The 20,388-nt window shown below is 46.7% G+C and overlaps 1 protein-coding gene across 1 annotated transcript in view; it reads right to left on the bottom strand.

The window, feature by feature from the left end:
* tn (tripartite motif containing protein thin) overlaps positions 1–20,383 on the bottom strand; it is a 167,432-nt gene extending 147,049 nt beyond the window's left edge. The window contains exon 1 of the mRNA XM_075680058.1: positions 20,166–20,383. The gene's annotated coding sequence lies outside the window, so the exon portion shown is untranslated. The remainder of the gene's footprint in view (positions 1–20,165) is intronic.
* Positions 20,384–20,388: the final 5 nt, after the last annotated feature.

Here is a 20,388-nt window from a genome sequence, read left to right as displayed (position 1 = left end):
CACACCCATCGCGCCTCTTCTAGGAGATCACCTTGACGTCAGAGCTTACGTCATCACCAGGCTCAGCCAATCCCGTACGACGCGCCTTCTCTCCAAGGCAGCTGCACCGCGCCGCACGCTCATACACAGCTGTCCCTCTCCCCCACCTCGCTTAGCCCCACCTCGCTGAGGCTCCCCTCGCTTAGCCTCACTCCGCCTCGCTTAGCCTTCCCCCTATCCACTTCGGCAAGCTGAGTTTTCTGTTAGGTAGTGACTACAGTGACGGGGCCCGGTACTTTAACATCTGCACTACAGTGACGGGGCCCGGTACTTTAACATCTACACTACAGGGACGGGGCCCGGTACTTTTAACATCTACACTACAGTGACGGGGCCTGGCACTTTAACATTTGCACACAGAGACGGAGTCCGGCTCTTTAACCACATTGACATATGACAAAAATACGAACATATATATATATGGACATGTTGATATAAGAACGGTAATCGAGGTCCCATGACTATGATCGTATGCGACAAAAGGTGGAGAATAGCGTTTTTGCGATTTCGCTAATTTCCATGTTTGGGGCCCTCCTGCATACACGATACATTTTTGTTGCGCATGAATATCTTCTCAGCGATCAGGGATCAAATCTCGATACATCTTGCGTGAAGGTTAGGCTGAAAAGTGGCTTCTTCATAGCGCGTAGCTCGTGGTGAAATGTTTAGGAATGTTTCCCAGAATAAAAAAAACAAAAGAAATATTACTTAGTGTTTGAAACAATACAAGTTACATGAGAAAATACAAAAGCATGACAAAAAAAAATTGTGCATGCATTAGGCCCCAGACTTGGAACATTGCGAAATCGCAAAAATAGCAAGCTCCATGTCTTGTCATATAAAACGTTTTCCCGAGAAAACTAGAGCGTTTCATGCAGAGCTAAGGGTTATTCCTTTGTGTCAACATATTCGCCCATCACATATAAAATTCTATAAAAAACAAAAAGAAATGGTAATGGGATTTGATTAGCGTAATCTGAACATGCCTATATTGAGAAGACTGCATAAATTCGAAAATTTCACATAATTCCGACAAAACCACACCTTACTTTTTGGCGTAGATGTGACAGACACACATTTAAAGTGCAGCCACTTCAGGCACGTGTCACACCCAATGGCGTTATCATGAACCCTTTGCCGACATGCACTACATGTCCACAAACTATGATTACGCTTCCGAGTAATTGTGGCAGTGAGCGCGGCCCACCCATCATCGGCGAAATAGTTCCGGATTTCAGCTATCTCAACTCTGTCATCCAGAACTGCTGAAGGAACTTTCTCAGGGGCGACTTCATTTATTTGTCACCAATCTTGTGTCCCCTGATAGCCTTTGGAGACATGGAACAACATACCCTCCAAAAAAACACAAAATTTCGGCAAAGCACAACAATCATATTTATTAGCTATAAACCACTGATTTGGTGCCTGTATTCTTGCTTGGCGTTCTCTTCTTTGCGGTTTGATAGCTTATGTAACTGGTGATAATTTTTATGCATGCTGTAAAAAAATTCTTTTTTTTCCTGTTTTTAATGTGCTAATGTGTTGCATTCATCCTATGCATTAATCCCCCTATGCTTGTACCGAATGTGTATTATATTTCGCATCCGGACCCATCCACTAGCCTGCGGCTGTTGGGTCCAACAGTCTCTTGTGTATGCACTGTAATACCTATGATGATGATAATAAAGAAAGAAAGAAAGTTTACTGGAATGGAAAGGAAACGGTACAAAGCGCATTAAAAAAAAGGCATGGCACATGTTGATGCTTGTGTAGCACCAGACAATGATTACTGTACTGGATTAAGAAAAAGAAGCAGCGGGTAATTGCTCGCTTAGAAGACCGATATGCATCCAGTGTGATGCTACTTGAGAAATAATGATATTGAAGCTTCGAAGACTTTAGAAGAAAAGAAAAAGAAAACACTGAATCATCGCGACGGCACAGCACAAGTCGCCGTATAGACGTCGAAGGCCCTAGCTATAACGAAATTATTTTTGAACAGCTCTGATAGGGTACATGCAACAATGGTTGCTTGCGTACGGTCAAATGTTCATATACTGTGGCATAAAGCTCACGGCACGGTGCGAAAACGCTCTAGCAGCGAAAGCGAAACATTGTGCGCGGACATGCATGCAGACGCGCCGTCGGTCACCGCGAACCCGTGCGATCGCTGCATTGAAGCTTCGTTCTGTGATGCTCCATTCGGTTACACAGACGGCCCACTATAAGAACATATTTCACATAGCTTTCTCTCAGCGATGTTGCGTACTCCAGGGCAGCGTACCGTACTGCTGCCGAGAAGTAGCGGCGCCTGCCTATCGAAGCTCGACCGACATTACTTATTGGGTAGCGTGGCGTTGTCGGCGGGCTGCAGGCATCCGGTAGATCATGGCGACCAAGCAGGGGCGAGACGATTTGCTAGTGCGAAACTTGCACTGTTTATTCAAAGGTAGTTGAAAGAAAATAAGAAGAGCATGAAGTATGAAGTATCAAGTATGAAGTCTCCCAAAGTACATTTCGGAGCCCCTTAAATAGGCTCTCTACAAGTGTGGGCGGGATCTTGCTTCCGTCGAATGACACGTGACAGGCACGGAGAGAGGTCGCCCGTGGACTCCGGCTCAGGGGTAGGGTGAATGACCTCTCCGGCGCCGTGGGGTCCGGCCAAGAGAAGGTGAAAAGGGATGAGGTAAGCACACACGATGCCACGGCCATGAGAGGAGGGGAAGGGGATGAGGTCGCCCGTGGGCTCCGGCTCAGGCGTAGGGTGAATGACCTCTCCGGCGCCGTGGGGTCCGGCCAAGAGAAGGTGAAAAGGGATGAGGTCGCCCGTGGGCCCCGGCTCAGGGGGTAGGGTGAATGACCTGTCGCCACGTGGTGTCAGACGCCAACCCTAACAGCGATTGCTACCTTTAACGCAAGAAACCGGTTCGGGGGAATCGATCACGGCGGCCGCGCGCAGTGTCCCAGCCTACCGTACGTAGTAGGTAAAGAGATAGCGTCTGTAAACCATTCTGTGTCTTCTGTTTGTCCAAGACTATTATTTTAAAGGTAAGGTGCTTCTGTAATTTCGAGAGTACAGGCAAAAATGTCCAGGAGAGCTCCCGCGTAGTATGTTTATTTAGCGCCGATAGCCAAACCTATGCTGAGCGCGCCGCGTTATACCTCAGACTACGCAAGTGAGGCGCTTCCGACAGATGGAGACTCCGTAAGTCCTCACCCCCAATGCCGACGTCCCCGTCGCTACAGTGTTGTTGTTAAAGTGACGGGCCCCGTCACTGTAGTCATAATTCTGTTAACGTTCGATCGGCACGGCCAGAGCTCAAGCTGAAACAGCTCTGCTGTCAAAATAGATAAACGAAGCTCGGTGCCCTTCCACTCTGTGAAGAAGGATGACCAGCGAAGTTGTGTATGTTGGCCCCTTAATGGCGAACTGCACCTCCGTCTGGCATTGCACTATCCTCGGATCGGCGCACGTGTGGGGAGTGCATAACGCCTGCTTTACCTACACCACGGGTCGGCCCTGTATTGCACCATCTTCGGCATCGACCAGCGTATGCGGAGTGCTTAACGCCTGCTTCACCTCCGCCGCAGCTCGGCCGAGCACTGTTTTCGGTATAGGCCCTCGTATTGTGTCTACACACGGACACGATCCTGGGGGAAGTAGCCCTTAACAGCTTCGCTGTGAAATTGGTTACGTCTTTGTGTTTCCTAATTATATTTGATTAATTAATAATTCATGACGACGACGAAGGCGGGAGCAGTTTTTTAAAGTTAAGTTTTCAAGAGGGAGCTTTAGCTCGGTCCCAGCTACGACGCGGCCTATTCAAATACATGTTAAACGCAAAAACGTTTTTCTGAAATAACCCCTGGACTGAGTTTAATTAAATTTGTTGCATTTGAGAGATAATTTTAAATTCTAGTGACTATAAAAAGCGGAATTTCGATTTAGGGCCTGAAGTTTGTTAAACGAATTTTCAGAAATACGAAAGAGCGAAAAAAGTAGAAGCATGAAGTTAAAGAATTGCTCTGCAACAATAACAGATATCGCCGTTATGTAAATGGCATCTGTTAGATCATTCAAAGCGTACGAATTCGATGTGTCAATTTATATTTTACATGAATTCGTTACGTTGGGTACAAGGGTTCTCGAAAAGCTGCATCTTCATATTACTTGGTTTCCTCCCACACTGCACCCGCCATTCAAATAGTATTAATAAAGATGTTTTACTCTCTCTCATATTACTAATTTTTTTATTCACGTGTAACATATCAATTTTGTCCGCTTTGCATGTACTATTATATGCAATTAACATAATTGTGATATCATTTTTCATTGCTGAGTTACAGAGTGGTAAACGTGACAGTTTCGTTTTCTGAAAATTTGCGATTTGTTCCAATTTTTAATAATAAATTGACGACCTAAATCAAAAATTTGAAAAGAACAGCCACTAGCTTTCAATTTTTTTCTTTGAAATGCAACAAACCTTGTCGAATTTGGTGTAGTGGTTGCCGAGAAAAACGAATTCTCCTTTTATATGTATTTAGATAGGAGCACCCGAGCAAAGCTTCTGAAAAGCTTCGCTGTAAAACGAATTGACAGTCACTTTAGCATACGCCAAAGAGCATGAAGGCGCAAGCTTGCGCGCTCAAGAGACATTCATTAAATTACTTGACATTCTCCTTCGAATGCGTTTTTACTTCTTACTACATGTTTTCTCCAACCGAAACTCGTGGGTTTAAGTGCCTTAACTGACGCTACCTTAATTAAGTGTGTCTTAATTAAATTCGCCCTAATCAACACCAAAGGTCGTGGGTGCGACACCCACCAATGGTCGTGGGTTCGAGTGCCTTAATTATCTATATACTATTTAACAGTGCCTTCTCTTTTTTTGCCATTACGAGCGTCATCGGAGCCAGCTGCACATGGAAAAAGACGGCGACGAACGCGGGAGGCGAGCTCACATGACTTTCTGTACCGCACGCCGCGTTTTGCAGACCATCGCGGGTTTGAGTCACGTAAGACTTTTTCGCCTTAATAACAAAGGTTCAATATAATTATTTGCAACGCTTCTAAATAGGTGAGAAACGTACGTTAATGTTTTTGTCACACATTGCACTTTACATGACCCCTATTTCTATTAGATATAAACATGATGTAACACATAGTTATCTCGGAACACTGGGAATCATATAGCTGACAACAGCAGTATTACTCTTTCTAACGCTTTGTTGAGAGATGGTTTGCAAAGTCAATATTTGATTCACACGCATTTAACTTCGCTCACGGATCTGTCATATCGTTTCGCCCATTGTCGATAAATTTGATGTCGAGGGCATCTTTAGCTCTGTCATGAACAAGCGGCTAAATTCTGCGCCACTCGCTATAAATACTTATAACGCCACGGAGGGCTTGCATGAGTAATTTATTGCAAGGAGCGCAATTAATACACTTGCTTCGAACTTCACTTACACGTCATCCATAAGCTGGCCGCTTATTTTATTCCGCAAAATGTAAACTTGGCGTAACGTAACGTTGCCTCACGACACTATATAGGAAACAGCGTAGAATGGCCAAATAACGCTTTCAAGCATTTGCTAAACGATTATTTTTTTTACAAAGGCTGTATTTGAATCACAAGCATTTACTTTAATATAAAAGTCTACCGTAGCGTCCCCTCTGTGTTCGTTAAAGATCTTGATGGCATTTGTATTTAGTTATACCAATTGAAGCATGCAGAGGTCTATATTTTGCGTCGCTCGTAAAACACATTCACACCGGCCGCCACGGATCATTTACATACCAATTGCATACGTAAATTGTCGCAGAAACCACAATTAACCCACACACTTTCAACTTCGCATACACATTACCTATGTAACGTGCCCCTTAGTTACCCCAAATATAAACGAAGCGCCCTATTTAGTTCTCCAAGGGCGCCGAGGAACCAACTATGAACCTCGTACAACGCATTAAAATAGGGAAAACACGAACGTTCAGTAATTATTTGGAACGCTAATAATTAAGCTAGTAACGCTAAAGTTCCGCCACAAATTACCTTAAGACTCACCCCATTTTCACTGAATTCTAACTTGGTTTGATGTGCATTTGTTTCGGGACTTGGGGAAGCATTGCGGATAACGGCGGATGTATGACACTCCAGAACGCTTGAATAATTTTCAACAAACACTGCAATTAACCTACTCAGAATATACATTTATCATCATCACTCACAACGTGTCTCGCATAGTTTAACGAGGAGACTGGGAAACCCGACTATATACACGCCTCGTATAGGGCATGGAAATGAGATAAGTATTAAGTAATTATATTTAAGGCGCGTAATTAACACTCAACCTGCACACTTAAAGCTTTCGGTAAACGTCACCTATGGAATGGCCTCTATAATTTCTGAATATGATATCTATAACATATGCCGTCTTTGGTCCTCCCAGGGAAGCCGTGAAACTTTGGAAGTGTTTCATTGAGCCTCTAAACGGGCCTAAAACGCGGGTTTAACAATTTTCATTTCACCTCAAATTAACATACATACTTCAAAATTCGTCTGCCAATTGCACCAAACATTCCTCAGATTTCTTCAAAAGACAAAGTTTGTGAGTGATCTACTTTTTTGACAAAGCCGTAAATACAGGCATACAACCTTTTTGAGCGTGTGTACAGTCTCGTTAACAGCAACAACAGCTTGAGTTGGGCGAGTTGGTTCGAATTGAATAACGTAGGTACATACAACACAACAATTTTATGGGACGGAAAAACAAAGAGACAGGAAAGGACGACAGCGTTCTTTCCTGTACCTGTACCTACGTTATTCTCATTAACAGATTCGCTGAAAAATTGTACAGGCGAAGTCTAACTTCACGCAAACCGAAAATTTCTTAAATTCATTTTGCTGAATGCCGACTTGTGAAATGATGAATTTTCGCATTTACGTCGCGCTGTCAAGCATAATATTACACATTACGCGTATATTTTCGACAAATCTGATCATTCTTATTCGTTTTTACTTAACTTACTTGTTCATTTATTACTTTATTCGTGCCCTCGGCGGCCTCATTGGCTTCACTGACTGCGCATTCCAGATCAGGACATCTCTGGGAACACGTGTAGCTTTGAGGCGGCAAGCCGCGTAAATTATCGCGAAGCATCTCGATCGCAAAGCTTTATACAGTGGCGGCAAATGTCAGCTATAAACCACAAAGTAGTCGGTTCTGCGTGATGCGAAACTAGCGCTTAAAATAGCCGATTCTATTCACGAATAAAGGGTCCGCTGTATATATCATCGCGCAAGACGTTGTAGACAAAGTTAATCGCCACCGAAGATACTAGGGGGACTGTGCACAAGCTTCGAAAAATTCTAATTTTATACACCTGGCCATCCTATCTCTGGTTACGCGCGAAGCTGCCTTGAATTATTTCACTAGTCTGTATCATAGCCATTAAAGGCACGATGAACTCAACCCAAGTCGACCTGAGGCTAAAGCTGCTGCTCGGCATCGCGCGATGTCACGCGCTGATGCAGATTGCTGGCAGTGTTGGCAAGGCTAGGTCCATGCGCCTGCACAAACTCAGCAGCAGCAACAACACTAGCTGCTGCTCCTCGTTCGTTTGCACGAACTCGATGCGAGCGGGTTGAGTCGGAAGTCGAGACGACCTTATTCTACTCGACCGCGTTTACACGCAACTTGCCGAGCGGAATGGACGAGTCAACTCAGCATTTGACGTAGTAGTTCTGCGGAAACCCGCAAGGTGGACAGAAGTAATGAATAAAGGGAAAATCAGACATCCACCCGTTCGTAGCAATTGCTACAAAAAGGAAACCCATACGGGTTCCTCGAAAGGAAAGCCTCATAGTTGAAGAAAAATACATCCTGGTCCGGGACTCGAACCCGGGACCACCGCCTTTCCGGGGCAGCCGCCATTTTTCTTCAACTATGAGGCTTTCCTTTCGAAGAACCCGTATGGGTTTCCTTTGTAGCAATTGCTACGAACGTGTGGATGTCTGATTTTCCCTTTATTAATAACCCAGCATTTTCATGCAGGTTGGCCAAGCTCGGTCCAATCCGCTGAAGTTTCCACGAACCCAGCGATCAATTTTCGGCCCGACAAGTCAACTCGACCCGTCGTTGCCGCGATTACGTGAATGCAGCCTATGGTTGTGCCACTTGCTGACTCTTTTTTTCTTCGTTGGGCGTGTTCTTTTGCGGCCCCCTCCATACGAAATTCAGTGTTATTCCGTCGCAGCTGAGTCCGTTATTGTCAGGAGACGAATGTAACTTTTTTTAAAGTCTCTGACAGCTTCAGCCGCATCTTTTTAGCACCCATTCTCAACGCCATTTTCTCTCATTTTCCTCCGTTCTATCTAACCTTTCAACAATGTCGAACAACCGACCACAGCTTCGTAACTCGGCCCTGTGTTTTGCCCGATGTGCATACATCTCTGTGAACAGTTCCAAAATGTCTAATTCTTTGCATTGCGCAATTTTTAGCTTCCTTCCTGCTTCTCTTACAAGAAGCCGTGAATCAAACCAAATCTCCAGATGTCCCGCCCAGCTGCCGCAGAGATGTAAGGAAATAATCTCTCGCCACCTAAAACTGCGTAGCACTCCGCGACTGGGCATCCCTCGGGACGCCTGCCTATGACGTCATGAATGAAACATGAAGCTCGTGACTCGTGCTCCCTTGAGTCCTCGTAAGTCTTTCGTCAAGTTCGCAAGCAACTACCGTTGTTTGTGTAGGGCATTTTCTAATAAATAAAAAGAACAAAGTAAAAGAAAAAGGAAAAAAGACGAAAGCGGTATGAATTCAATTTCCACTGTGCTTTCGTGAATGCGCCGGGACCGGGCGAAAGTCGGGAGGACTGACGAGACAAGCAGCAGCGCTGCCAGAAAAGAGGGCCCGCGCTCTCGCGTCGAGCCGCTCTTTTCACGGCCCGATGCTTACGCGCGGCTCGAGCCAAGACGAGGCCCGTTAGACGTGACAAGAAGGCTGCCGTGCCTTCGGACAGTCTCATGCGGCTTAAGCCAAGCGAGTGTAAGGCGGGGCTAATCTCGTTTGGAGCGTGCGACTCTTGTCCAGCTCTTCCCCTTGGGCATCCTCTGGACGCTCGCGCGATCACTGGACCGGCACGACGAGCATTTGCAAGTCTAATCTCGGTTCTGCTGCCGCGTTTGGCACACGTTGTCTCCCGCCGACGCTCGTCGACGCAAAATGTGAAAGGGGAACGAAAAGTGAGAGAGAGTGAATAAGAACGCTGCTTAGTTGGCCGAGGAGCAAGATGAAGCGTCGAGTATAAACGACAAAGTGCAATTGTAGGTACTGAGTGGTGTTTGCGAGTATAAGCCACAATGGCGGGTTAGCGTAGGTTGTCGTTGTGTCGTGTCGGCAATTTAGTGTTCCTAGCGGAATACTACTCCTTGCTGCTACGTGAACTACCGGCACGGGTTGCGGGTGCGTCGTAGTGGAATAATCTGACTTTCCCGCAAGGGCAAAATTTAGCGCTATTCTATTGCATTTCACATGTGCTATATGCGGTTCCTGAACTGCCATTTAATTGCGCCTGAGGCATTAGATAAATAATAATGTACCTAAGAAGTTCAGCAGAGACATCTAAGACTGCTTACGTGTGGGAATGCGAAAACATCGTAGTCGCTTTGGGGAAACGTTTTCGCTTAGGTATTCATCCGTATGTCGTCGTGCATGCTGTAAACTTGCACGGCATTCCTTTTTGTTTTCCCTTGCACCGTCTTCTGCGGCGTGCTTCCGTGGCGACTACGTTTCACGTGTTCCGCTGAGGTAGATGCTTCGGAGTGCATCGCAGTAGACACAGCACCGACAAAATCCGAACAGCGAGCGCGGGAGCCAGCCACGTGACGTGTGCAACGACGCACGCACCAAGCACACCTCATTTTATACGCTCATGATGTGGCCAGGGGGGTGAATCTCCGCATGGCTGCCATTGGACGTTTTTGAGCAGACGCTCTTTCGACGCTAGCGCCAAGGTCCCCTTCAGTTACGGCCCTAACCAATGGGTGACGCAGAAGCAAAATGGCGGGGCACACGATTGTTTACGTTGTCATGGCAACAGGAATAGCAGCCGCGCGGCGCCTCCTCTCCCAAACGTTTTTCTTTTCTTTTTGTTTTTATTATGACGACCCGTTCCACTGACTTTCACCCTTTCTCCCATGCTGCGCGCCGCTTACTTTTTTTTTTTTTTTTTACCTGTACGCGGCGCGTTTTTTTTTTTTATCGCGCACGTGCTACGGTGCACCACGCGCCAGCTCGCAAGCAATGCGTGCGCTACGCAGCGCATTGGCATTGCTTGCGAGCTGGCGCGTGGTGCGCCGTGGGTTATGCGTTGGCACGCACGCAGTCTTGTCCATACTTATATTATACCAGCATGGGCCGGGACATAAAAAAAAACGCCACTTACAACACAACAGATGTTTAGTCTCGTTTTATTGAATTCGTTTCCGAAAACAGATTTTTCTTATAACGTGGTGGTGATACATGCTCAAAAAGTGAGCAAAAGTGAAAGGTGCATGACATATACAAGAGTACTAAACACAAAAGTTCACAGACGGTGAAATAACAAAAGAAAGCGCTAGAGAACGCGAAGGCCGTTTCATGTACACAGACAAAAAAAAAACATTTTTATATAACGTCCTCAAGACCGAAATGTAGACGAGCTTCTGATATACGCACTAAGATATTGCACAAAACTGGACGACGTGTATGACATAGCCATGACAAGTAAAGAAAGCGAAAAATTGCTGTTAATGGCAAAAACAATGACACGCAAAGTACCTAAAATATAGAATAAAATGCTAACATTGTTTGACAGCCATACCAAAAGAAAGAGCTTACTTATAAATCTGCCCGAAAGTATATAAAATGCGTCCCATGTTCATTACTGCTGAACAAATTGAAAAAAAGACATGGCAGAAAAAAAATAACGTACTAAACTGAAACACGTATTATCGCATTATTTTGCACTTGGCCACAACTTGAGTAACGGTGGCAAGGGGAACAGAAGGTAGTCGGCTTTTGCAGCAGCACATAAAAAAAAATTCGCAGAAAGGCTCATTCCTCAATCAAAGAACCAGCCAACAACACGACTTTTCTTTCGACCAGAATGCAATGCTTAGCAATAAAATTACGTCACTTAAGGCATACCTAAGTGAGCATTGCACTAAGTCGTACCTACTGGGCTCTCCTTTGTATAATAAACACGAGCTGCAAAAATCTGCATGTAGGACACTTGCAATGCTCATGCTTTCCAGAAGAAAAAAAAAAGTGTGTCCTGCCTACATGAGGGTTGTTCGCGCGGTTTTCCCATCGGGGGTTACTGAGATAGTACACAAACACTAACAGTAATTTTTCAGCTGTTAGTACGTTTCTAGAACGTGATACACAGAAAAAGCACTGAGGGCAGTGTGGAAAGCTGGTCAAGTTACTGAAGTTGCAGAATGAGACTTGGCACAGAAAAACACAAGTCATAGACCAGGTGACAATGAGGAGGAACATCTATTTGTCAGCTTTCTCTACCAGGAAGCAGGCAAGTGTAGCACAATCAAGTCGCAACGACGTCCGGAGCCTCATGGACAGTGGCGTAGCTAGGTCGTCTGGCACCCGGGGCCTTTAGCTCTTCTGTCACCCCCCCCCCCCCTCCCCGGGTGTAGTCGAGGAAGGCGAGGATATCGACAATTTTCGGGTGTCTTATGACGTATATGACACCCCCCCCCCCCTACTGGCTTTGTGCACCCGGGGCCCACGGCCCCCCGGCCCCCCCTGTTGCTACGCCACTGCTCATGGAGCACACAAATGGACAGGGCTGTGTTCGTGTACATGGGCCTTCTGATGTCCTTGGGTCTGAGCGCTCGCCTGCTGTCTTTAGGCACCCGGAACAACCTTGCAAGGCTTGTTTTTGAGGTATTTGTGCACCACTGCACGATGCACGAGCGGTACGAGTAGTGAAACGGGTGAAACATCGCGGAGCACAAGCACACAGCTACCGAGGACCACGAAACTGACGACACTAGCCACGCCGGTCAACGCACAGCAGCGCACGCTTCGCGATAACAGTAGCTAACGAAACATGAAACGTCATGCAGCGGGTTGAGCTGGCTCCGGGACACGTCTTTAGAATTGCTAGTAGGTACGGTGGGACGTGGCACTTTTGACGGAGCTCGACGTTTCTGCGCAGGCGCGAGTAAGAGCCGGCGCGAGAGAGAAAATCCGGGGGCCTTTGCTCCTTGAATATTACGGTGGAGGTTTCTTGGCGCGCGTTGTATTCGTTTGTCCTCTAGACATGGCGGCATTGCGGAGTGCGATCGAGTTGGTTTATACGCTCCGCCGCTGGCTTCCCGCGCAGTGAGGCAGTGGACGCGGACGCCGCTTGGTGATCGCTGTGTCTGAAGAGACAATGTTCTGACTGGTGTTGTATAAGTTGCGGGTCGCTTTTTTCGTCGCGGCGATATACCGGACTTTTTTACAAGCACTGCTCCAGGAGGGCACATGTAACCGGCAAACGGAGGCCTCAGGAGAGCACCTGAGGTTATATTAAAGCAGGCAGCGCAGGATCTCCGGGGCACCCAAGCGGTAGCGGGGGGATCAAAGCTGGAAGCAGGGCGGCCCGTGGGTTGGGGCCGCAGAGGCCGAAGCGTGCCAGGGGGTGTTCGCATAAAAAATTGCGGACAGCCGATCTTATACTCCCCTGGCACACGCAGGCCTCTGAGAGCCCCAACCCACGGACCAGTCCGGCTTCTAGCTTTGATGTCCCCGTTGCCGCTTTGGTGTCCTGTAGGCACCGCCAATAATTCGAAATAATGACACGTTGTTTTCATTAGTATAAACATCATCGAATAAATATAATTGCCTCGAGCCGCCAACTTGCGGTGGTAAGTTCAGCACTACCGCGCTCCGCCACTTCTGCCGGCACGCCTAGGGACAAGCTCATACAACGCGCACCAAGAAACTCCTCCGTAGTAACTAGACAGTCGTATTTTCAAGGAGCAAATATCCCCACATTTCCTCTTTCGCACCCGCTCTTGCTCGCGCATGCGCGCAAACGTCCGTCGTCTCCGCAAGTGCCGCGCCCCACTGTACCTACAAGCAGTTGGAAATACGCCTCCGGGCCGGCGGGGCAGCACGGAAAGAGTCGAAGGTGAGGAAGAGGCGATGGGAGAGGAGTTGGGGAGGGGGAAGGGCTCGGCCACCTGGATCGGCGCGCGTGCGCGCGACGACCTACGAGGCCATGCAAGGGAAACGGATTTTTGCGTTAAGAGATGGCGTCGAGAGTACATCGTAGTAAACGCAGCACCGATGAAATCTGAAGAGCAAGTGAAACGTGGGAGGTGGTGACGGAGGCAGTGACGTGACGTGCGCAATGGCGCCCGCACTGGGCACAACTTTAGGGCGCTCGAGCCGCCCACCGCCGCAAGCCGCACCGCACGCGTGCGGTCGCGCGAAAAATTGCACATATCGACCACTTGTGCACAAATTTCCGTACACACTGTAAACCGAAATTTGTGCAGAAGTGTTCGACATGTGCAATTTCTCGCGCGACCGCACACGTGCGGTGCTGCTTGCGGCGGTGGGCGGCGGTGGGCGGCTCGAGCGTAAACAGGCCTCACCCATTGAACCGTGGATCCACCGTGGCGTCGGAGAAGCGTGCTCGCCTCGCACCCCGGCAGTCCGGGGTGCGAGAGTTGCACGCAAAATTGCCGCGCGACTGGCGGCTCGAGGCACGTTGCGTGTGTTCGCGGGCTATTTTCACGCTCGGAAAAGCACTTTTATGTAGCACGTATTGAGCAACAAAAAGCTGTATCGTGAGTTTTTCGTGTCGCTCTACAATTTTCTCACTGACACTTTCCATCTAATTGTAATAATTGAGAAGTTGATTAATTAAGACTAATTATCTAATTAGGCGGAATGAAAAAAAATAGTTTGAGTATCTCCAAGCGACGGCAAAACAACATTACCTTTGTTCTGTCCAGATACGTGACATTTTCATATTTTTAAACTGTGGCTAGAGTTAGCTAGAACACCCTGTATATTCTTTCTTTCTTTATTGATTTATTTAAGACAACATAAGTATTCGGTATGGCCCTGCTATATAAAGCTATATAGGACATTTGTTGCAAAGCTTGAAGAAAAGAACAGTAAATGACACAGGCCCCGACTACGGGTGGGGCGGGGGGGGGGGGGGCCGAGCCCTCTCCGAAACTTTTATTGCGGCTATATGCTTACTGCAACATTGTTGGCGCGGTCGTGCACGGCTTTTAATTCATACTTTCAGTTTATTTCTACGAATCCTGACAATAGGAGGACAAGCGCATTATAAGCGCACCAGCGGCGACTACCGCATCCGTATTTTTTCACTTCACATTCTTTTTTTAATTTCCAATGTGAACACCATACAGACACAATATATTTAAATATATGCACAGGATAAAGTTTATCATATCTTTTTAAATATGTTAAAGAGAAGGAGCTAGCCAGCTAACAATTACTTCTAATGGTATGGATAGCCTATGCCTAGAGAATGAATATGTTGCTGTATGTTCACCTCGCTTCAGATTGCTTTGTGCGCTTTCTTTACCCTGAAAAAGACCTGCAGACTCCAGTGACCTCTTCGGCAGTGCCTTTTATCAATGGCGTGTGAAACGCGCGTGAATGATATGTGTCTCAGTATCGCTTCCCTTCCCAGTAGGCAATGCTAACGACTCATAAAAAAAGAATAAACACTTCTAATAATTCGCAACATTAGGGATAGAAACATCGCCACTTGAATGCAGAGATCATAAATATATAAAATGCACTCAGTAACCGAAATGAGGCCAAGCCGGATTCACTCGAAATCAGAATCAATAGCAGTCATGCGCAGCAGAACCTGCCCTCGGACTCACAGTAAAAAGAGACTGCAGTTCTGCCGTAAAGGCGAAGCAGTATTAGTGATAGCGAAGTATATGACAATTACACGGAGAAAGATTCTTACCATATAAATCCGTGTGAGCGTCACACCCGTGTAAGGGCCGCGCCCCGAATTTGACAGCCAATACTTTTTTTTTTTTAATCCAACCGAGATGCATTCGCGTTCGGTGCGCTGATTCATATCGCGCTCAACAGCGCGATCTGAACAGGGTTACAACTGTTCTTACATATAGTAACTGGGTTTTTCAATGGGCCAAAGGTATTTAAAAGATGAGAAGCACAACTTCGCGGTTATCTTTGGTTTATTTACTCAACAGTCTCGGCCTTCAAGAAAGGTCGGTCCACCCACCGAAACTGTGGATAAATAAACCCAACACACACACACACATGGGAACTCCGCCATCATCATCATCACCGGAACAATGGCATCGGAGCCAGCAGTCGAAGAAATAGAAGGAGGAGGCGCGGCCGGCCAGGACAGGGGCCTGCTGGCGTGGACTATTTATTTATTTATTTGAACATACCTTGCAGGGTCCGATGGGGCACACTGAGTAAGGGGGCTTATTGGAAGTTATAGAAACAATAAGTGTATATAGAAATAGAAACTCTCTCTCTCTCTCTCTCTATATATATATATATATATATATATATATATATATATATATACACACACACACACACACACACACACACACAGCAGAAGGCATCAATGCTGACGGATGCGAGACCCTCGCTGCGTAATAAACGAGAAGAAACAGAGGGCCCCGATGTTTATTAGTCATATCATAGGAAGCCAACAAACTGCACCAAGGACAGCATACGAGAAATTACTTGTACTTATTAATTGAATTAAACAGTGGTGGCGCTGGCTAACACTCCCAAGGTTAGTTCTAGCAGATAAACATAAATACCCAAGAAAATAGATGGGAAAACGTCGCCGCAGTAGCTCATTTGGTAAGAGCATAGCACGCGTAATGTGAAGACGTGGGTTCGTGCGCCACCTGCGACCTAATGTATTAAAGCGAAGCTTACTGGCTAGGGTTCCGTAGATTTTTCGTGTCCGTCAACAAATCTGCGTGTGCAAAAACTCAGCTCTAGAGTTAAAAAAAGAACTCAGCTCCCGAATTAGATGCGACATCGCTTAATTCTATGCGAAAACTTTTACGTATCATCACTTGCATATGCATTTTCAGTAGATGAGTCACCAATAGGCACAATTTTCAAGATCAGTAGACTCTCAGGTAGATTTTTTTTCGCTTACTTACGGGGGTATGAGCTATTGCTTAAGGAGGTATGAGTCATTCATTTTCTTATGTGACGGACTAATTTCTCATGCATTTGATAACAGAGACGTGGTTCTTGTGGGGAAAGGAGGAAAGGCTAGCACTATCTTCTGCAACCCGTGCGAGAGCACGGCTGGGCCCTCCCGGCCGGGCTGCTCTGATGCTGCTAGGACGACCCTCTACCTTTCTCCCTCCTACCCTCTTTCCCCTTTACTCCCATTTAATAACAGAGGTGATAGGAGAATGTGTGCACATACCTATCGTCACGATGACCACCGATCAGGACCATACATGTGTCCGTACCTTTATTCAAAAGTTTGTGTCACCTCTGTGTCGTGTGCTAAACAGGGACCATCGCCATCGGTGAGCGCCGATTGCGTTTTAGCACAATCGGATGAGCTGATTGGCTGGTTGAGCACTACGTCATCCGATTTTGCTCAACCAGCCAATCAGCGCGCGCCTAGCTGACAGCGAGGCGATAGTACGGCCGAAGTGGATCGCTTCAGAATACGTCCCCAGCTTCGCTGGTCACACACACACACGTATGTATGCATGTATGTATGTATGTATGTATGTATGTATGTATGTATGTATGTATGTATGTATGCATGTATGTATGTATGTATGTATGTATGTATGTATGTATGTATGTATGTATGTATGTATGTATGTATGTGGTTCGGAAAGCTGGTCGGGCCCCAGCCTCCCCTCCCGCGGAGAAATGAAAACTTTTCGCCTATGGTAAGTGAGCTAGTGAAGAGAAAGCTAGGAGAAATGTGTGTGCATTCACACGTTTATCTGGAGCAGTATTTTGTAAGAGTCCACTTAGCAGACATGTCCATTTCGTCTGCTGTTGAAGCTCTGATTGGCTGGGCTGGGCTGCGCGTCCCCAGCAACCAGGCGCCACAGCCAATCAGCACTTAAACAGCAGAAGAAATGGATATGTCCACTAAGTAGACTCTTACAGAATACGTCCAGGTGACGTATTATGACTAGAGAAGAAGAAGAAGAAACTTTATTAAAGAATGGTCCGGCAGTGGTAGCCTCAGGTGGCGGCTCGAAGTCCTTGGACTTGGGCGGCGTCTCCGGCTTGCCGGACGGCCCAGAGCTGGTCTGCAAACTCTGAACTTCCGGGAGCCGCCTCCCAGCGGCGGCGACGCCGATGGAGAAGGTCCCCGGCGGCTCTAGCAGCCGGGGCGGCGTCGGGAAGAAGCGAGCTCGAGGCTTCCTGTACTCTGGCAACAGCCGTGATTATGGACGCGTCGCGAACGGAGGTGGTTTCGGTACCGTTGTTGCCGGCACATTTCCAGAGCATGTGTCGCAGCGTTGCTCTCTGTCCGCAAGCTTTACACGCATCGGTTGGACATAAACCCGGGTAGCAGTGATGTAAGACGGCGGGGCTAGGGTAGGTGTGTGTCTGGAGCACGGAGTGGTCTGGAGCAAGTGTAAAGTTACGGCCCCGTTTCTGTTTAATTTATCGTGCGGTGGCGGGAATGTGCGTCGTTCGAGTCTGTAGTGTTGTGTGAGGTCTCTGAACGTGGTTAGGCGATCGCCCCAAGCCCACTGTGATTCTTGTTGCTGCATTTCTGTCGTAGTGTCCTGATCCGGCATATCCGATGCCCCGCTCTCGGGAGCGGAGGCGGCGGCCACATGGACGAATTATTATAGTACAATTGATTCCATGAGCGCAAATAGGCGAGGAGGAGCCCAGACGGGACTCTTTGCATTGTCACTTCTTTGTTGTATGTAGAAAAAGAAGGAAAGAAGACGCTATCGCACAGAAGAATGTAATAACATATATCTCCCGCCCGTTCCACACTGACGAAAAGAGTTGCGATAACCGTGGCAAGGTTTAGCTAAAGCAATGAGACACGTAATTCTACCGATGATATAAAGGACAAGTAAAAAGTTCGATTGCGCCTTCTCATATTTTAAAGACTGCACATTCAATCGTCATGCATCACAATAGTTGCGCCGACGCGAACTTATGAAGGGCCTTCTTTTTTTTTTTAGCTGTGAGGTGCAAAGAACGGTAGCATGGATTCTGGATCGAATGCGGGTTGTGTCCAGAAAAAGAGGAAGGACCGAAGGAGTAAAGTTATGCAGATGGTGCAATGCACAGAGGAGGTTGCCACGTGATCAATTGTACAATAACGCAATCTACATCCTATAGGAAGAGGAACGTTCTCTGGACAAGCACATAAATAGACTTGGTGAACAGATTGTGCAATTCGCTTATGTTGGGTGTGTGTAGAGGTGATGAAGCAGTGAGAGACACATTATAACAGCATTTAGTCCTGCAAGGGCTTCTTTAATTAGGATGCTGCTGCTGCCGCGGAGGATGGTGATCATGATATATTAGTGACGACAGAAGCTGTCATCCTTTCTTCTTCTTTTTTTTCACCCCTGCCGCAGTTATCGCAAACCTAAAGATTAGCGAAAACAACGACAGACAACGCAACGTCACGAGCTATCTCAGAATTGCAGTTTGCGCATATTTTTTATGCCGTCCGTTCGCCGAATGGCGCCGCGTAGTATATATGGAAATAGGGTCGAAGTGATAAGCTTCCCGTGAAGTACTGCAGTTCAGTTGTGCTTATATGTTTTATAGAAGCAAATTTTCACCTTTGTAGATTAAATACAGCGACTCCCACAGGCACCTTTATACGTACATTATGCGCATGAGCAGCCTTTCAAGAAATAAACATGGATTTTGACAGCGTCTGCTCGGCTCTCATTGTCCGTCAGCAAATGACCACGTAGGCATTTTAAAGGAACAAAATACTCAACCTAGCAAGTTTCAATAACTTAATCTTTCCTCTGCCAAAACGGACAAAATACGTTAAAATAGTATGAAATCTGAAATCTGTTTCAAATTTCACCGGTTTCACAAAGGTATCAAAGGTTCCACCGCGAAATTCAAATTCGGTCTTCATTTTTTCGTGTAATAATAAACTTTATCGCGCCAAAAGAATGATAAGTTAGTCTTATCTTATTAATGGGTTTTAATGGCGCAATGGATAACTTGAAAAAAAGACACTTTAGCAGTCTAAATTGATTTAGTATTAATTGCTTTTTAGTGTCCCGTTATTGCATGATAATTAAACGATCTATTGATTCGCGGGGCTTAACGTTCCAAAGAAACACTGAGGCGCGAAAGACGCCGTGGCGAGTGGACGGCCACGGTTACCCTACACCTATTAAGGCCCCCATTAAGCCGGGAGACCTTGTGCTCGGGAGCAGAACGCCTTAGCCACTGATACACTGCGTCGAGTTACGACCACATCCCCTGACGAGCGCTGCAGCATGTTCGAGACACAGCAGCGAAGGAAAAACGGATGGAAGACTCGCATGAAATGACCGCGGATGACTCTTATTAAATGAATAATCTACTCCGAACCCCGACAACCAAAACTAAATAAACAATTTGTTGCAATCAAGTGACAACCACGATTTTACGGCAACAGAGTGAACGGTAGAACGCATTGAAACAGTGGCAGCAATTCGCACTTTAATTTTTAACCAGGGGAAAAAGAAAGGAGGAAAGCCATTGAAAGTGCTCGCGCTTATTAAAATCATTTCTGCAAGATATTCTAAATTAAGTTTCTCATACGTGTTAACGCGATTTAAGTCGATTACACGTAGTACTGCACACGAAAACTTGACGCGTTTACTGCACCTATCAATAATTTAGAAATGTCTTGCAAAAACCGCTTGATGGAGAGCGAGAGACGAAAGGAAAAGCCCGTCCTGTTTGGCGTACATGTGCCACACACTGGCTCGTAACCTGCGGCCGTCTATTTCGCTGTGAATTCAAGAGTCTGCATAATCCTACAGCGTTCCGCCTCTCATATCCTGTAAAAAAAAAAAGAAAAAAAAAACAGGCTACATACCTGCTAGGTGCTCGCGCACGCTCATAACGTTCCTCAGTCAAAGCAGTCGTCTTTGCAGTTCGGCGGCCTTTTCACCTCGGGTCCACCAGCGTAAGCCCGTTGTGCATGTGGAAGCGGGCCAGCGCACAGGCAGGCGAGCAGTGAAAAACCAAAGAAAATAAGGCTCGCATGGAATCTGACAGCCCCTGGGCTGGTGGTAGACTTCGGTTTTATTCTTCCCCTG

The sequence above is a fragment of the Dermacentor variabilis genome, chromosome 2 (genome assembly GCF_050947875.1).
Source record: "Dermacentor variabilis isolate Ectoservices chromosome 2, ASM5094787v1, whole genome shotgun sequence".
NCBI classification, from domain to species: domain Eukaryota; kingdom Metazoa; phylum Arthropoda; class Arachnida; order Ixodida; family Ixodidae; genus Dermacentor; species Dermacentor variabilis.
Note: the sequence above shows the minus strand (reverse complement) of the source record. Positions and strands in the feature narration are given on the sequence as shown.